This window comes from Schistocerca nitens, chromosome 4, assembly GCF_023898315.1.
Source record: "Schistocerca nitens isolate TAMUIC-IGC-003100 chromosome 4, iqSchNite1.1, whole genome shotgun sequence".
Classification (NCBI taxonomy): Eukaryota; Metazoa; Arthropoda; class Insecta; order Orthoptera; family Acrididae; genus Schistocerca; species Schistocerca nitens.
The window spans coordinates 195,328,584-195,345,697 of NC_064617.1; the positions used below are offsets into that span (position 1 = coordinate 195,328,584).

General features: G+C 42.4%; 1 protein-coding gene and 1 non-coding gene across 2 annotated transcripts in view; one reads left to right on the top strand and one right to left on the bottom strand.

The window, feature by feature from the left end:
* LOC126251326 (DENN domain-containing protein 5B) overlaps positions 1–17,114 on the bottom strand; it is a 524,570-nt gene that overhangs the window by 351,465 nt on the left and 155,991 nt on the right. The window lies entirely within an intron of this gene.
* On the top strand, positions 11,059–11,131 carry Trnat-agu (transfer RNA threonine (anticodon AGU)). Its single transcript has one exon. It is a non-coding gene; the product is annotated as a tRNA-Thr (tRNA).

Genomic DNA, 17,114 nt, shown 5'->3' on the forward strand with positions numbered 1-17,114 from the left:
ACAGAAAATTTTCGGTTGCTGCCCTAGCCAGCACATTGTCCAGATCTCTCACCATTTGAAAACGTCTGGTCAATGGTGGCCGAGCAACTGGCTCGTCACAATACACCAGTCACTACTCTTGATGAACTCTGGTATCGTGTTGAAGCTGCGTGGGCAGCTATACCTGTACACACCATACAAGCTCTTTTTGACTCAATGCCCAGGCGTATCAAGGCCGTTATTACGGCCCGAGATCGTTGTTCTGGGTATTGATTTCTCAGGATCTATGCACCCAAATTGCCAGAAAATGTAATCACATGTCAGTTCTAGTATAATGTATTTGTTCAATGAATACCCGTTTATCATCTGTATTTCTTCTTGGTGTAGCAATTTTAATGGCCAGTAGTGTATTTCTAATGCCAAATGTATAGTTAGTATAAAATAAGGACACAGTTATGAAAATACAGAAATTACTAACATCGACAACCGTAGGCAGTCGAAAGCCCAAGTCGAGACAAAAAAACTACTACACATCTACATGGAATTAAGTTGAATGTTTTTGTATTGCCTTATTTGCCTGATGATGCCGTACCTCGAAAATGTTGCAAAATAAAGTAATTTAGCAAGAGAACAAAGAGTTGACTGGTAGTGGTCTTCATGAAATCATCAGTTTTATCGACCAGTCACGGACGAGTAGCAGCGAATATTCCTGTTATGTTGCTTTTGTTCTTCACTAAGCGATTATTGCGACGCACGATCTTACAAGGGAACCTCCCCATCGCAACCCCCTCAGATTTAGTTATAAGTTGGCACAGTGGATAGGCCTTGATAAACTGAACACAGATCAATTGAGAAAACAGGAAGAAGTTGTGTGGAACTGTGAAAAAATAAGCAAAATATACAAACTGAGTAGTCCATAGGCCACAAATGTAACAACATGGACGATCTGAGCTCAGGAGGGCCGTGGTCCCGTGGTAGCGTGAGCAGCTGCAGAACGAGAGGTTCTTGGTTCAAGTCTTCCCTCGAGTGAAAATTTTACTTTTTTTTTTGCATAGTTATTATCTGTCCGTTCGTTCATTGACGTCTCTGTTCACTGTAAAAAGTTTAGTGTCTGTGTTTTGCGACCGCATCGCAAAACCGTGCGATTAGTAGACGAAAGGATGTGCCTCTCCAATGGGAACCGAAAACATTTGATCGCAAGGTCATAGGTCAACCGATTCCTCCACAGGAAAACACATCTGATATATTCTATACGACACTGTTGACGGCATGTGCGTCACGTGACAGGAATATGTTGTCGACCCACCTAACTTGTACACTTGGCGAATGGGTAAAAACATTCTTCTACCTTGCCCGATTTAGGTTTTCTTGTGGATGTGATAATCACTCCCAAAAAAGTGATGAAAACATAAGAGTTGGTCACATAAACTGAAAATAAAAAATTAAAATTTTCACTCGATGGAAGATTAGAACCAAGGACCTTTCGTTCCGCAGCCGCTCACGTTACCACTAGACCACGGCGCTCCTGCGTCCCCGGTGTCCTTGATGTTGCATATCTTCCCATGAACTACTCAGTTAGTATATTTTGCTTATTTTTTCACAGTTCCACACAATTTCTTCCTGTTTTCTCAATTGATCTGTGTTCAGTTTTTCAAGGCCTATCCACTGTGCCAACTTATAACTAAATCTGAGGGGGGTGCGATGGGGAGGTTCCCTTGTTAGTAAAGTGCTTCGCCGAGAAGCGATTGTCTGCTCCATTCCCGTCTGGCGTCTGTACTACAAAGGCAGCTGAAAGTCCGCTCAACAAGCTGCTCTAACAGCGGCGGCACAATTTCTCGGCTCGCTGGCCCTCCTCTGAACTCTGCATAGAGCGGGGTGTCTGCGTTATACAGGCGATCGCGAACTCCGAACAAACTCGGGACTTCACTGAGCCATTAAATGATGCACGGCTGAACATTCGCAACTGGGCTCCGCGGGGCGGCGAGTATTGGTCCCGGGCCAAGTTTCGCAACCACTATTCACAGCGCTAGTTACAGTCTGTGTTCGTTCAACAGGCTGCACGCTTCTGATGAAGGCTTTGGCTCAAACATTATGGCTCGCCCGACCTGTAACTTACGTTTTGCTACAAAAATACTGAAATACTGAGAACCTGAAAGAACAAGATGACAAATTACCAATCACTATCACACAAATTCAAACACTTGTCACATACTAGAAGAACATTTTCCTAACACTCAGGTTTACTTGAAAATTCTTGACAGATTAAAACCGTGTGCTGGATCGAGATTCGAACTAGAACCTTTGCCCTTTTTTGACATTAGGATACTTTCCTTTTTCGTACCCTGCTAAGTATTGCGAGAACTACGTCCACAAAATATTCATTGCAAACTACCGTGGGTAAGGTCGCAATAAGACGCAAGGATATGCGCATGACAAGTACAAAGGCAGATTACTTGCCGAAATAGGCGCTTTAGAATCAAATGTACGCAGGAAGTTATCAAGAGAGTAGTAGTGTATCATGATACAGGATGCCAAATAGATAAGACCATGCTAGCTGCAACGTTCTCCTTTTACTATCTTCAATTCATACCCGGAACCAGAAAGTTTCCGTCTGTAGCGCCAATATGAAGCATCTTGACTAACAAGGAGACAAAAAAAGTCACTGATATTCTTTAAGAAGCTCTATTCTCTATTCTAAAATCAGCTACGTAACTGAAAATACGTGATGGAATATGCACTTGGTTTTTTAACAATCGTTGTTGTCGTAATATTGTTTTTAGTAACGCAGATGCGAAGTTTTCCTAAACTCCTTCACGCAAGAGGTCATATTCGGCACTACAGAATTGAGTATCAGTCATATGCATTTCCTTACTATAGCAAGATTCTACTGCAAAAGCCTATCTCGACTGTTTCCACTTTTCCTGTTCACTTACGTATATCTGCCAACTTTTTCGTCTATTGAGCATATATCCCTCTTCAGAATTAAGCGAATTTTATCAGCTGTAAAGGTAAAAAGTAGTTTATTGACAATTCCAACGCAACACGTGCAAACATGTTCCGCTTACCCTTTGCCATGAAAGCAAAATTTTCAAACGAAATCCACACATTTCTGATTTTCTTTCGCCACCCGTGTCCCATGGTCAATAAAAAATAGCAGAGCTGAAAACTTGGTTCTACTGGATGTAAGAAAAGGAAAATACAATCGATAAAGAACTTTGGGTGTTGGAGAAACCATTATACCAGAAGGGTTTCAGTCAGACCTACGGCAGACACTTGATACTTAAGGGTATTAAAAAAAGTTGTTGCTATAATAGGCAGATAATTTACAAGACGAGCCCGCATCTCGTGGTCGTGCGGTAGCGTTCTCGCTTCCCACGCCCGGGTTCCCGGGTTCGATTCCCGGCGGGGTCAGGGATTTTCTCTGCCTCGTGATGGCTGGGTGTTGTGTGCTGTCCTTAGGTTAGTTAGGTTTAAGTAGTTCTAAGTTCTAGGGGACTTATGACCACAGCAGTTGAGTCCCATAGTGCTCAGAGCCATTTTTACAAGACGAACAAGCTGCAAATTGGGGTAACAGTAGCAGATCATGTAATTGTAAAACGAGAAGCGAGTGAAGTGGTCCTATTTTTGTTTCGCAACAATCCGTCCGGTGATCTCTAACGCAAAGAAAGGTATCGATTTCACGTACAGCGTCATAAAATACAAATCAAAGGGTCTGCAGCAAAGCCTTGTCTTAGATATTTGGTAAAACAGCGGTAAATTCTTGCGTGGATAGTTCAGAAAGTACCTATCAACAACGGGAGATTATTACTCATTATATGAGAGTCAAGGAAAACAATGAAATAAATCGCTGTGTAGAGGTGACCATAATGCATCTTTTAGGACATCACTTCCTTTCATAATGCAGTAGTAACCGATAGAGCGTGAAACGGGGGAAATTCAAACTCCTCCCGCACTAATCCTAGCCATAGCTTTGGTTTCGTGAGGGAACTACATATTTTGCTTATATTAAGACGAGTTTTAGAAAATGCCTATTGCTACCGAACGAGGGCGTATCTCTGGTAAGAAGAGGGTTTATAGCGCGTGCCAGACAATTTTTTCCTGCTTGGGTTACATATAAGGCAGCAATGGGCTAAAAGTTATGAACTAAGGGGTATGCGCCGAATAAATTTAATATTTCCCTGAAATAAATTATTTTGTCATGGTTGAGCTATGAACTCACAACACGTAATTTGCGGTGCGACTAAAGTTCCTCGTGCACAAACAGCACAATTTTTCATTAATTGGGCACAACGTAACTCCGCCGGTTTTTAATCACTAATTCAAACAGAAGATGGTTTCACGCCCACGCTATAGGGGGCATTCACATTACTATGAAATCGGAACACATTCTTGATGGAAAATTTTTGCAAACACTACTAAATTAATAGTCTTTGATTTCTAGCTGATTGATTTTCAAACCCAAACAGAATCAAAAATTTTGGAAGATAAAATACACATACTGCTAAGACAATGAACTGCAACCAGAAAGGAATTAGTAAAGACACTGTGAGCTGCACCACAAGCCGTTCAATCTCTATTCGCCAATACTGCTGCTGAATCCTGATAGATTCCATTCAGTCACTGCCGGCTCCAAAGCTCTCGAGATCCACACATGTAAGGAAAAGGCGGATTATATTGCGTGGCCCACTTTCTTTACAAGCTATTCCCTTTCCTGCCGTTAGTTTGCCTAAGAAATTCAAAAAGTATGTGTGCGCGTAGGGCTTTGGTCGTGAACGCACAGTTAAAAACAAGCTAAAGTGTATCACTAACAGAGTAAAACAAGCGTACTTCAGAGAATGAGAAACGGTATGAAAATCATATCATCGACGAGAATCAATGAAGTTCGCAAATACTTAGATCTGAGTTTACGCGACGTGCGTTCGAATGTTCCATCAGATCGGAAAACACGAAAAGGCGCTCTCGTAACGCACTTACGAAGCGCACGATTAAAAAAATAAATAAAAATGAAACCCATACAACTACCTGGGAACAGTAATCGTTTAAATCACCTATTTATCGCACGCGCAGGTCTCTGTGTTGAGATTCTCCGCAGCGGGCGATAAGGAAACAAAGAACGGAACTTGATGAAGGTGTTTTGCTCTGAAGTGAGCTGACATGGAGTATCGTTGTACTTAAGCAAACGATAAAAAATATTTTTATGTGCTTGTTGTAACAAAGAATTATAGCTTTCATTTTATCACGGCTTCCTGTTAACAGAAATTACTTCACTTACTCTGAATTTATTTGCTAATTACTGACAGATACTCAATGTCTGTGTCTTAGACATCTAACGATGTAGCGCAACGCAGAAAACATCGGTCTAATATAAAAAAAGGAGCGACGGGAGAAGAAGTTGGAATGTAGTAGAGAGAACGACCGTCCGCCATTTATCAGAGAATGGTTTGCGGATTATGGACGTACAATAGTAGGTGGTTCCTTAAATGGGTCAAACTCACTATATTTACTCTCCACCTATGCTGAGCTAATTCGCTGTCGACGAAACCATAAATTCTAATCTTCCTTTTCTCTTTCTCGTATAATGAGACGACACTTGCTACTTACGGACGATGAAGATTCAAATGGCTCTGAGCACTATGGGACTTAACTTCTAAGGTCATCAGTCCCCTAGAACTTAGAACTACTTAAACCTAACTAACCTAAGGACATCACACACATCCATGCCCGAGGCAGGATTCGAACCTGCGACCGTGGCGGCCGCGCGGTTCCAGACTGTAGCGCCTTTAACCGCTTGGCCACCCCGGCCGGCGACGATGAAGAGCAGATACCCATTTTGGTATATGAAAACTGATCCGTAACTTCACTGCTTTTGTAGAAAAATTATTCACGACGCCGAAATAAAGGTTCTCTGTCATATTAATCGTTGATTTAAATATGAGTAAAAGTGCGGACAGCTCCAACATGGGCACATTTTTGAATGAGCAAACTTGTGTTACGAATCTGGGTTTTGCCGATGACATCTATCTTCTGGCATAAATGTCGCAAAGTTTACAACTAATGACTACCAAGTTGGATGGAATGGCCGCTTCTGTAGGGCTAAAAATAAATGGTTACGAGAGAAAAACAATGTGCATTCAAAGTGGAAATTAATTTACTCATACTGTAGTGCAACAGAAGGTACTACAAGATATTAACCGATTTCCGTATCTCGGCAGCCGTATCTACAATAACGGGACATAGATGTAGAAATCGCCAACAGAAATGGGAGAGCTTCTACAGCCTTCCATCCAATGATGATGAAGCCGATTTTGCAATACCAGCCAACGCGGCCACGCTTCAAATGATGAAGTGGTGAGAAAAGGTGGTCTACGTAACCCGCACACAATCGTTGCCGAAAGAAGACAAACTTGCGGGGCATATTCTGCGCTTGAATGATAAAGGAATCCCGGAAGCAGTACTGTTGTAGAAACCAACGGGTGGGAACAGAAGCTGAGTACGACCTCATAACACACCTGAAAACAAACTTTTGTAAAAGATCTTCAATCCATGGACATGAGCTGTGAGGAAGCTGAAAACCTGACAGGTGATCGAGTTCGCTGCAGAAAACTTGTTGTCCGATACGCTACCTGCCATTGGAGGAACTACACTCGCCGTGGCTAGCTGCGCTAGGTTTCTCGGTTTAGGAACCATGGAGCAAACAGCACGATTGAGATGGTCACACAGTTCTTGATAGGGTTTAAATCCGAGGAGTTTGGTGGCCAAGGGATCACGCACCTAAGCTGTGAGCTATGTGACACGTCGCATCGTCGTTCTGGTACATGCCACCGTGCCGAGGAGAAACATGTCCAGGTCGACATGGTCCCAGAGGAAAGATGCATACTTGTGCTGATCCATTACGCCTTCCAGAATGACTGTTTCAGCCAGGGAATGCCACGGAAACATTCTCCAGAGCATAAAGCTCCCTTCTGTTGGAGTGTGTTTGCTTTCAGAAATTTCACACACTGCTCGCCAACGGCCATCTGTCCGATGGCGCATAAAACGTGATTCATCTGACAAGGCCACCAAAGACAGCGGAGAGATCGTCAAGGACACATTGTTGATAGCTCCTGGTTCATATGGGCAGTCGTCCGTACACATCTCCGCAGCCGTTGTTCACCCCCATCCTCTATGGCCCGTGGTGAACCACAGCTGCATCGGCGACATTTTGCATGCAGGTATACTTTAAACAAGGCGGTACGCGAACAGTTCACAAACTTAGCCTACACCCTTGGACCAAAGGCTAATGATCATACCCTTTCGAATGTCAGATAAATCGCTCCGCCTTGGCTGTACGACTACACTGTTTTCAGCGTCCCCTCCTCGATACCCTTTATACAGGGTGTTACAAAAAGGTACGGCCAAACTTTCAGGAAACATTCCTCACACACAAAGAAAGAAAATATGTTGTGTGGACATGTGTCCGGAAACGCATACTTTCCATGTTAGAGCTCATTTTATTACTTCTCTTCAAATCACATTAATCATGGAATGGAAACACACAGCAACAGAACGTACCAGCGTGACTTCAAACACTTTGTTACAGGAAATGTTCAAAATGTCCTGCGTTAGCGAGGATACATTCATCCACCCTCCGTCGCATGGAATCCCTGATGCGCTGATGCAGCCCTGGAGAATGGCGTATTGTATCACAGCCGTCCACAATACGAGCACGAAGAGTCTCTACATTTGGTACCGGGGTTGCGTAGACAAGAGCTTTCAAATGCCCCCATAAATGAAAGTCAAGAGGGTTGAGGTCAGGAGAGCGTGGAGGCCATGGAATTGGTCCGCTTCTACCAATCCATCGGTCACCGAATCTGTTGTTGAGAAGCGTACGACCACTTCGACTGAAAAGTGCAGGAGCTCCATCGTGCATGAACCACATGTTGTGTCGTACTTGTAAAGGCACATGTTCTAGCAGCACAGGTAGAGTATCCCAAATGAAATCATGATAACGTGCTTCATTGAGCGTAGGTGGAAGAACATGGGGCCCAATCAAGACATCACCAAGAATGAATGCCTGCTTGATGCTAGTACTGTAGAGCAATGAGTCGCATGTCAACACAAGCACCGAAGTCAACATTACCTTCCTTCAATTGGGCCAACTGGCGGTGAATCGAGGAAGTACAGTACATACTGACGGAACTAAAATGAGCTCTAACATGGAAATTAAGCGTTTCCGGACACATGTCCACATAACATCTTTTCTTTATTTGTGTGTGGGGAATGTTTCCTGAAAGTTTGGCCGTAACTTTTTGTAATACCCTGTATACCCTCCACTGCTAGTGCTGCCACATGCCGACCGTGAGTGGTTGTTGCATGCTGATGTCGAATATAGACTGTAGTCAACATTAATGTGATCGTGCAAGTCTCTATCACCATGCAACCCGTCGTCTTTTCGGGCAAGTATAAATTTCGATGGAAGGAAGGTTATGACTCAAAGTCCGTTGATAACGAGATCATTACAGGCGGAGGACGTGAGCTCAGACTGGATAAGGAAGGAACACGAAATCAGCACAGTACTTTTTACAGGAAGAATTCCAGGATTTGTCTTAAGCAGTTTACGGAAACCGTGGATAGCCTATGTCCGGGTGCCCGGTAGCTATCAGAAGTGAGCTCCGTATACTCGCTCTGAACTCGCTAGCCGCTCCTATGACGTCATGTCCGAACTCGCCGTCCCCGTACTCTCGGGGCTAGACTCTTGAGTCTGCGCCACTGTTCAATTATAACCGAAACTAGTCGCCTTCGGGTTCAAGTAAACTCTAACAGCGTAGAAAGGTGAGCGAGTGCACCAGTTCGCAAGTACGAACGAGGACTCGGGGAAGTGCCGCTACATTAGCAATCGTTGAGCATGCCGGTTATTATATACCAATACAATGACTGGTTGGTTAGCACTGAATATTGTTTTATAATGTTTCAATCTTCATAGATCCCAAGCAAGTTTCTAATTTTACTTTACTCCTGTGGATTCTTTTTCGTTCTTCAGGCTATTTTGTCCCTACTATAATGCTGACTTCATGCATTACTTCTGGGCTGCTAATTTTTTGTCTGTATGAGTTTCTGGTGAAAATGACTGATGGACTTATGTGAGCCTTTTCTGAAGCCTTTTTGACCTGGTGCATGCAGTGAATGCTTCTGTGTTGTTATCTACCGAGTCCGTGACGATGGTATAAAAACACAGGACAAGAGGATGAGGTGAATTCTCTAACTGTTGATTAATTATTAACATAAATTTCCAGCAGTTTTCGAGAAAGTTACTAAATGAATGATAAGCCACAAACTCGCTATTAGTCCATAAAACGCAAGCTGCTATGACTAAAAGAATATACAAATGGTGCGCTTTTTTGTCGCACGGACATAATAGTGACGTTCTGTACTTACACATTTGACGGAGCGCAAACGTTGTCTCATGGGGGTGGTGGAATAAACAATAACACAACCATTTTGTTCGCATTGGTCGAACTCTGTGTGTTTTCCGTCTCGCACTACGGCGTCTAACTTTTTGCAGACATTACTTTTCCTGTAATGGAGCACATGTACTATTGTGTACACCTAATTTTCGTCTTGCATCGTCCACAGCGTCACCAAACACAGTCTCGATATAGGCCATTTGATCCCGGGACTCGGTCATTTCACCCTGCCAATCCTGGGTTACAACAGCAATATCGTACTCTCAACTTCCGTTCTAAGTCACTATGCTTGCCTCATGCTCCAATAAGAAAGAAAGAGTTGAGGATGGGAAAAACCGATCGGTTACAACCGATACCGGTATTTTTCAGTATTTCTTTGGATCCAGTTATAACAGGCCTCTTTTTTATTTTTTGCTAATAAATGGGTAACAACCAGGTTACTAATCTTATGTCGTAGCAGTGGTGCTAAAATTTTTGGTTTTTAAATAAAAGTTCTTAAACCTGAATAATGTTTATTCATAAAATTTTCTTTGGTTTGAAATATTGGGTTATTATAAAAACTAGGTAAATCGATCAGTGCCATTTTAATAACACAATAACAGAAACAAGCAACAAACATTTGACATAAGAGTAGCTACAGAAATGCTGAGACAACAATGTAGCTGTTGCCCTTTACTGATCAGAAGCAGTGAACCATTCAGTATTTTTGGTAGAAAGGGGGGGTGGGGGAGAAGAAGAGTTCAAATGGTTCAAATGGCTCTGAGCACTATGGGACTCAACTGCTGAGGTCATTAGTCCCCTAGAACTTAGAACTAGTTAAACCTAACTAACCTAAAGACATCACAAACATCCATGCCCGAGGCAGGATTCGAACCTGCGACCGTAGCGGTCTTGCGGTTCCAGACTGCAGCGCCTTTAACCGCACGGCCACTTCGGCCGGCAGAAGAAGAGTAGAAGGTGTATGTCAGGCTTGTCATTTATAGCAGCATCGTCGGTAGGAAGCACTATGGCTTCTGAAGCATTGGTACCATCTATGGATGATACTGTTTATAACGAAAGGAAAAAAAACTTACAGATCAACACATTATAGAACGAGCATTTATGAACACATTGGACAATAAATATTGGGCAATTGATTTATTCATTACTGAAATTTTAACTATTGTCAAGGAAGTAGTCCTGTTAAAGGTTCTATTTCTCCTACTATCTAAAGTGCTCATTTGAATTTTCTGAAAGAGAATGTGTAGTCTTGTCACCAGAAGATCAATTGTTATCAAATTCTTGTTAAAAAGTAAATAAATATATTTGATTACAAAACTGGTTTACAATCGAAATATTTAGAGAAAGTTACAAATTTTACACTAATCTTACTATTTGTCTGCCACTTCTATGAAATAATACATGAGAAAGGTAAATAAGACAACAGTAATAATTTAAGAACTCAACTGTCCATTCGCTGTTTATAATGGGCATAGAAGGTAACTGTTCTGCTGCCTATGTCTATATAGCATGCCTTTATCTGTTTGTAGCCCTTGGGAACAGACAATCTAACACGAAAAATATGTGGCGCCCGGTGGGAGTGTGTGACGGCCATGAAGCGTATCGAGATAGTCCGCGCTGTTGCGTCAACACTGTATCCCAGATGGCGCAGTGGTTAACGCACCTGCCTAGTAAGCAGGAGATCCCGGATTCGAATCCCGGTCCGGTACATATTTTCACTCGCCCCCGCTGATTCCACGTAATGTCCCAGTGCAACTGATATCAATAATCCCTTCCTTACTTTTCCCTTCTTTTCTTCCCCTCCATCTACAAGTAGCATATAACGAAAAATAGACCTCTCCAACCTCAGTTTTCACCCTTTAGCACTGGCTATTCTAATACCCAGATACGTGTACGATCCTCGATTAGACCATGATTCTGGAACAGAGCTTCAAAAAGGTAGAATCAGTAGGTTAACACATAACGTTTTGCAGCACTCGTCTCCTCATTACCAACAGTATATGGACTAAGCTTTCGTTTATTTGTTATTTTATTCTAGGCACCTTGAAACGTATAATGCAAGAGTCTGAGGGAGTCCTGAATTTTTCAATCTCTGTTCGACGTCTACAGTTACTACTCGAAATAATAGCAATAAAAAACCGAAAATCGGTTATTTCAGAAATAAATATAACCGAAAACCGTTTGTTTCAGCGATAACCGCTATTGCTAGAACGAGCGGACGAGTGGGAAGCGATCGCAGCACAAAGTTTCTCAGACTCGTCGTACTCGTGAACTACGGTACGAAGTAGGGAAGGAAGGAAGATAACAGCACTGACGTAAGAGCGGGGCCTTGATTTCTAAAGTATGAACTCCACAATATTAGGCTCTTATCCGCTCCGTTTCTGATTTCTAGTGGCCGAAAATGAAATTAGCCGCGTTCCTCACGCGTACGAGTTCTGTGCCTTACTCATACGTTGCGTCATTCGGAAACGTCAGATGTTATCTCCTCGTCGACATGGGAACCTTTAGTGGTGAAACACCAGATAACGTGAACAATCATGAAGCAGGGAATCCGCTCTCCTCGTTGAAGCCTACACACGATTTAAAGTGGGGTGTCCAGACGGGGGAACCCGGACGTGGAGAGTACGAGTCCAGAGGCCTATCCACTGCCTCGTCTCGTGTGGTAAGCGGTCGGAGTGGGCGTCAGATCGTTCCGGTTTCGCCCCCACAGCGGCTGCAGCGTACACGCGGGCGGACGTGATCTCCAAAACCTGACTCACACTACCAGTTTGACTCCGCCTCGCAGAAAGTGAAAGATCATGTCGCCGCGCCACGCAACTCACTCCAGTCCTTTATGACAAACCCACACGTGTTTGCCTCACTACTCCGTAATCAGACAGCCACATGTTTGATTAAACTTTTAATATGTCAAATTTCTGAACAGATTATTACGAGGGTAATCCCAAAAGTAAGGTCTCCTATTTTTTTTATAAGTACATAGACCTGTTTATTTCTACAACGGTTTACATCAGTTTACAGCTTGAACATTTAGCTCTTTTTCGACATAATCACCATTTCTGTCGATGCATTTCTGTAGACGCTGGGGCAGTTTTTGTATGCCCATGTCATACCAGCTCGCCGCCATGCTGTTCAGAAAGTTATGAACCTCTTCTTTCACCTCGTCGTCGGAGCTGAATCGCTTTCCGTCCAAATTTTTTTTTTATTTATTATTTATTATTTTTTTAACCTAGGGAACAGGTGATAGTCATTGGGCTCCATGTCAGGACTGTAGGGTGGGTGGGTGATTATGTTCCACTGAAACTGTTGCAGGAGAGCAACGGTTTGCCGTGCGATGTAGCGTTGTCATGGAGAATGTGTACGCTCTTGCTCAACAATCCTATTCTCCTGTTCTGAATTGCCCGTTTGAGTTTTTTCAGAGTCTCACAGAACCTGTCAGCGTTAATTGTGGTCCCAGTGGGCATAACGTCGACCAACAATACCCTTTTCCGATCACAAAAAACGGTTGTCATGACTTTACCGGCAGACTGTGTTTGTTTGAATTTCCGCGGCTTTGGCGAAGAAGGATGCCGCCACTGGCGTGATTGTTGCTTGGTCTCAGGTGTAAAGTGGTAATGGCATGCCCAGGTTTCGTCACCCGTGACGATTGAGTCCTGTTCGCCTGCAAGGCGGTGAAGAAATGCGCGGGAAGCATCAACTCGTTGCCTTATGTGGTCCTCAGTCAGCATGCGTGGCACTCATTTTGCGCACACCTTCCGGTACTTCAATGTTTCCGATAACAATTCTGTGAGCGGTGCTTCGGGAAACCTCGGGAACCAACGTGCAGAGCTCATCCAGGGTGGTCCGCTGATCTTCACGCATGCTTTGCTCAACCTTCAACACTGTCTCCTCAGAAATTGACATCTCCCGCTAATTTGTTCGTCGTGAATTTCGGTCCGACCAGCTGCAAACTCTCTACACGACTTACGAAATTTTTGACATCCAAGCACGACTCACCATACACTTCAGTCAACTGGCGATGGAATTCAATCGGCGCAGTGCCCTTTGCGTTCAAAAACTGAAGAACTGAGCGCAATTCGCACTTGGCGGCAACATCCAACGGGAACCCCATTCTCAACGGCTGCCAATCCAAGACAGCGCCTCAGCGTGGCGTGCGCATGTTTACACACAGCGCGTGAAGCACTCTTCATAACAGTGTGACCAACTGCCACAAAAACAGAGTTCTGTACTTATAAAAAAATAGGAGACCTTACTTTTGGGATTACCCTCGTAAAATACTCTGACGGAATAGAAAACGTTAGACTATGGACACACTGACCGAACGATACCAAAATGATACTCTTATGGAATATATGGATTAAAATTTCATCCTTATGTGAGCTTATTTTCAGTACACAAAAAATCCATGTCTGCAGATGTTGAGTGGTTTGAGTACTAATCATCTTTCCGATATAATAACTCCCGGGTTTGTCTAATGTTCCGGAACTTTCCAAGTGCAGATCACAACACAATACGCACAGAGGCCGCGGACGTGCAGCTATCGCTTTCTCACACGCATGCTGTAAGCGAACATAACAACGTCATACCTAGCGACTACGGAGGTTGAATGTGACGAACAAGTGTTGGTGTGGGAACTTTTCAAAATACGGTATCTTGTAAACGACTCTCACTAGATTTCTGCAACAAACACCATTGACATTCTAATTTACCCTACTTTCACTCATATTGTCAATAGGCATTGTTCCATTTCAAAAATTTGTATGTTGGCACAAAAAATACACTTTCTAAGTCTTATTAAATCTGTGTATTCGCTAACAATACGATCCACTGACAACTAATTCCTTCTATGAATACCGCACATCAATAGCAGTTTCATTTTCCGGAATATTTGTGGTGCAAGTTTCAGATGACTTGCCCTGTATACAGGGTGATTCCATGATGAACTTTCTAGGATGACAGAGAAGGATCAATGTTTCGATGTGAAGTGAGGGTCCATGTACCGGAAAGGAACGACTCGAAAATTACAAGCGAAAACTGTTCTGATACCTATGACAGAGGAATACATGTATTGTTGCTGTTGTTAAGATTGTATGGTGGGCAACTTTAAGATGAGGTAGTAAGAACCAAAACAAGATAAAAATGACTAGTAGTGAAGATGAATAGCATCATCACGAAAGCACCTTGTATATGCATACATTTACGAGCGCCGCTGCCTTTAACTTTGAAGCTCTGTAGCGTCGATGGATGATGTTTCCGGACATTGGTTCCTGTGCAAAACGTGATCTAATAAGTCCCCTCTACAACCTGTAGAAGTGTGTAACATGAATTGTTAAACATCCTGCATAAAATTCAATTTGAAGCATGTCAGACTTTTTGTATAGGGCAGACAGGGAAGGCATTCAATACCCGGTTTCGTTTAGTACTTGCTCAGTAAACACAGCGAAAATTCGTGTAAGTCAACTTTCGCAAAATGCCTCAAAATTGAAAAACACACACTCCCTCCGTCCTCTTTACTCAATATGATGATGTAGCTTATAGTTGACAAGGGGTACAAAATGAATCTCTTACAACAAGAACTGGAAATATATAAACATTCTCGCCTTAATTCGGATCCTTTTTTGACGTCGACTTACCGATAATTTAAGCCTGTATCGAATTTCTGAAGATGACACATTAATTTGTTGAAACACGTAAAGTGAAATTAATGGCATTTTAGTGGAGTTTCCGAGTGCTAAACAGCTCTGAATCAAATCAAATAAAGTAAGGAGTTGCTTGATAATGCTCATCGGAGAGAAATTAGGTGATCGCAAATAAAATAACAAATAAAATACATCTCACTGGAAAAATGACTACCATCAATAAATTTATAGTGCTGTGGAGCCAAGCATAAAAAGACTATTCGAATTATTTATCTACTTTGGACCATCAGTGTAAATAGCAATATCTTTAAAAAACGTAAAGGTGTCATCAACCCGAAATTTGACCACCAAAGTAATTTAATATGCATGGCCATATTACGAGGTGCTATTCCGTTGTCTCCTCCGACCTTTTAGGTGACTTACCCTGTTAGTGATGGAGGGGCCTACAGTTTAACGTGGAACTACGGTGCATCTCGGCGTTTTTCACATCGAGAAACATTGTCACAGGTGTGAAAGAGGTGGAAAATGACAAATATCATACGACTGACCAGATAACGAACCCGAGACCTTTGGATTGGTTATTTGGCACTTTGCCATTGTTCTATTTTCATACTTTTTTTTAACCTTGGAAAAATATGTCCTCGTAAGTCAGTTCAAAATTGACTTGGGCATGTTGAATCGCATACCTCTAGCAACATTTATGTTACTAGCATAAATAAGGCGAAATCAAGACACTTGAGGATATTGTCCGATAATAAAAGTCACACAACTTAACTTTAAGGTTCTAAAACCATTTTCAGGTGAGGTGTTGTCTGCCGCACAATCTAATGTTTTAAGGCGATACGTTCGTCGTTACAAGCACAGACACATTTCTAATGGGATATATCTAATGTACTAATGCACTTATCAGTTGCGTTTATACTGCACATTCTACCAAATAAAAGGATATGCGCTAGTGGTCTTCCGATATCTTTCTGGTGTACATCGGAAAAACGAAGTTAACAAACCATTTGTCTGCAAAAAATGAGTACGTTATACGAATACACGAGAAATGAAACTATAGGGGAGATGTAGATGCAGGGATGAAGAGAAAGAATAATAGGAGAAACACCAGAAATTAGTGGTGTCCCTATCGTTTAGTTAAGTCAGAAACTTGCACACCACACAAAACCTTTCGACAAATGCCATACACTTAATGCAATTTGGCATTTCAAAATACTTTTGTATTGATCGAAAATAATAAACCAATCAATTTTGTAAAAAAGTGTAAACGTTACCTTTTCGAACGTATACTGCTACATACGACAGTGCTCTCTGTGGAAGTAAGGCCTTTGAAATGCTTCTCTTGCAAAATTAGGATGTTGTCGCATAACCCAACTCTGCAATGTGCCCCTGTTTTCCGATAATGGCTCGCTGAAGCGACGGAAAATGAAGATTAATCACCACTCAGCAGTTCATTTGGCCGTTAATAATTCAAAACGGCAACCGAACGTGTCGCGTTTATACTATCACGTCAATGACCAGCTGAATGGAAAAAAAAGGATGCTCAGATTGTTTTAAGGTTTTCCAAACCAGATTTAATAATTAATGGATTATGAATTACACTTCCGTAATGTGGTTATCTAAATATTTTCGTTAGTCAAATGCAAGCTGCAACAATCCAGCAGAATTAGTCTTGTAATTCAGCTGCAATCACTGTTGGTACATAGGAGAGTGCAAATCTGAAGGTAAGCTATACTATGGGAGTCCACACTTTCGTCAGTTTTTAAACCATTTTCTTGGCATAAACGTGCGAGGCGCTATCAACCTCGTCACACTCCCGTTAGGTACTACTGCACATTCGTACGCCACACCACCGAGCGGTGCAACTGTGTGCTTTTACGCTGACGCATTACACTTCGAATGCATTCATTGTATGCAGTCCAGATTCCGTTAGTGATTTCGAGCTAGAATAAGGTGATTTCGAGCTACAATAAGCATAAGATACGAGGATGTGCAATTAGAAGATTGTGTTGCCGTTACACTCTTAGGGTTACAGTTCGGACCTATGTTTAGA